General features: G+C 39.1%; 1 non-coding gene across 1 annotated transcript; it reads left to right on the forward strand.

Annotated features, from left to right (window-relative positions):
- The first annotated feature begins 2,084 nt into the window (after window positions 1-2,084).
- SARC_30290 lies at window positions 2,085-2,156 on the forward strand. Its single transcript has one exon. It is a non-coding gene; the product is annotated as a tRNA-Trp (tRNA).
- The last annotated feature ends 538 nt before the right edge of the window (window positions 2,157-2,694 follow it).

The raw sequence follows: 2,694 nt of genomic DNA on the forward strand, positions 1-2,694 counted from the left end.
CTCACCTGAAAACTGCACACGAAACCATAGGCGGGCGTACACCCGACCATGTAGCCCTCCACCAACGCTGTGACGACATCAGGAAGAACTCAACAAAACGCTGGTCCAACAAGGAGATCGCGGCAATGGCCCGGCGCCAGTACCGAACCACTGCAACGGCTATGGGAGCCATACCATATGTTCATACAATAACTTATCTTTTTGTTTTGAAATAAATAAAATTTTACTTATCTGTTACTTAGCCCAACGTCGGATAGACCGGGGTCATAGTCTTGAGTCGAATCAATTTAATATTTTGGAAATTCACGAAATTTGCAAATTGGTAGCCAAATTAGCGGACCAATATTTGTATCTTCCTGTTTGTATCTTCCTGTACATCTGCCAGCATCCCCAATTGGTCATTCGGTTAATATCTCCTTCGATATGCTGGTCGGCCCTATCCGATATATAGACCAATTGTGATTGTGCCTCAGATACTAATCGGGCTAGCATAACATCAATTTATGTCTTAGGTTTGTCATCCAGTGCCCGGTTAGTTGTTGATGAATATCAAGCAGTCATTTCAACAAGCAGTCGTTTGTTTTATCGGTCCGATTCTCTGGCCTGGTGCTAAAATAATCTCACAAGTCCGGTTCTCTGGTCCGGTGATAAATATTACCCCCTCTAAGATACTTTGTCCACAACTGCTCATACCCGAATACATGAAGGTAGGTACGTCTATTACGTATTTGATGGTATCTCAAAATATATAACGTGCTATATGTTCTCAAAGGCAAACCATCTGACATTTTACTCCAAGCACAACTTCTAAAAGTGCACCGATAGCGATGGCATAAGACGGCTCTGTTATCTGTTGCAGGTATACTAGGTTGGTACAATTTCCAGAGCGAGAGGCTCAGAGAAGACATTATCCCAGGAGTGATGGTTCTAGTGCGGAAGGATCAGAGAATGATATGTTCCACCCAGGAGCAGATCGTGCGGACTGATATCGATGAACCTACGACACTTTCCAGTTTGGCTGATTGGTTCAGTTACTCAAATAATTTTAACCACAACAGGCCATAAGACGGGCGTACCATATAAGCCTCAAAAGCAAGTTACTACTGAGGTAAGTCGCAGAAAGACAAAAGAGTTCATGAGAGGTGTGCTACCTGATATTGCCGACATATGACCATACTCGGCAAACGGAGTGCAGACACGAATGAACGAGAAGCCTGTCACTGTCCCTGAACAGATGAAACGATACTGTATGGAAAATGATGACAGATTGAATGTTGAAATTGACTTGTCAGCGAAGTTGTCAAGGATCGTAAACTAATAAATGGGATTATTAGCTTCCTATGAAAGCATATTGCCATATTATTTAACGGCAGATATCATCTCTATATTCTTTAAACGCACAAGCATCTGCGTCGTTTTTCGTATTGCACATCAGAAAATGCCGAGAACGAATCTTTCGTACATTCTTCTGCGTGTCACACGACACCGAAGTGGTGATGAGGTACAGCAGTGGTATAATTATTCCTACACTTTATCCTAAATACCGCGTCGACTTGGAGCATTCAAGTCTGGATGACCATAAAGTTGATAGAATTTATGCTGAACACGATATTCTCGCAAATTTAGACCAACAACTCGAAATATTGGTTTAAAAAGGGCAGGAGAAATGTTGTCCTTGATCCCAAATCGTAACAAGACTGACAGAGTGACAGGTATGCATACAATTTTATATGCACGGCGAACACCACGTTCAAACCAACCGGTGGGTGTTTAGTCGGGTATCTTTCGTGGTAGCGGGAAAACTTGCAACCCCCTTATGCCAGTACGTTTTACTATGTGTCGTGATACCGCGCAGCATTTGGTGTCAAGTATTCATGAAGGCACCCAATAGCAACATCGAAAACGACGTGGATAAGATAGAACCAGACAGTATTTAATATACAGTATTTAATAACCCGACAGTATTTATTACAGTATTATCAAACAGTATTTAATATATTATTAGCAAACAGTTTAATATATTATTAGCAAACAGTTTAATATATTATTATTAAAAAGTATTTAGTATAATAATTTCAGATCATGGCTGGTTAGCTCAGCGGTAGAGCGTAAGATTCCAAACCTTACGGCCGGAAGTTCGATCCTTTCACCGGTCAATTTTTTCTTTTATAAATATTTATAGATAAATACATTACCTCGTGTGGAAAAAGAACATAAACAGCCTAAATAGGTGTAAATATGTATAATTTTCAGGAGGCTATGCTATTTCGCACAGACGCTATCGGTTTATTTACTTCAAAACATTATTTAGAGTTCCAAATCAATAAGGAGAGTGATAGTTGCATCATACGTCGAACGTAGTCCATATAAGTCAATGAGGTCTGCGAGTATACAATAACAGTTCTCAATCCTCAGTAAGTTGTCTACGTAAACGGATGTAGATCGTTCTCAGCGTCAGGCCGGCCGATACTATTCGCAGTGTGAAATATGCTATTCATAATCAAAATACAAAATATTTATCCACATAGACCTATATCATGATGCATATAAACACGAACACACATATACGAGAACAGTCATAAATGGTTTATACAGTATGTATTTTATGAGCACGTACAACAATAAAACTAATATATATATACATACATATCACTGTATTTATTTATTTATATATATTTATATAAACATATAATA

This window comes from Sphaeroforma arctica (assembly GCF_001186125.1).
Source record: "Sphaeroforma arctica JP610 unplaced genomic scaffold supercont1.4127, whole genome shotgun sequence".
Classification (NCBI taxonomy): domain Eukaryota; class Ichthyosporea; order Ichthyophonida; genus Sphaeroforma; species Sphaeroforma arctica.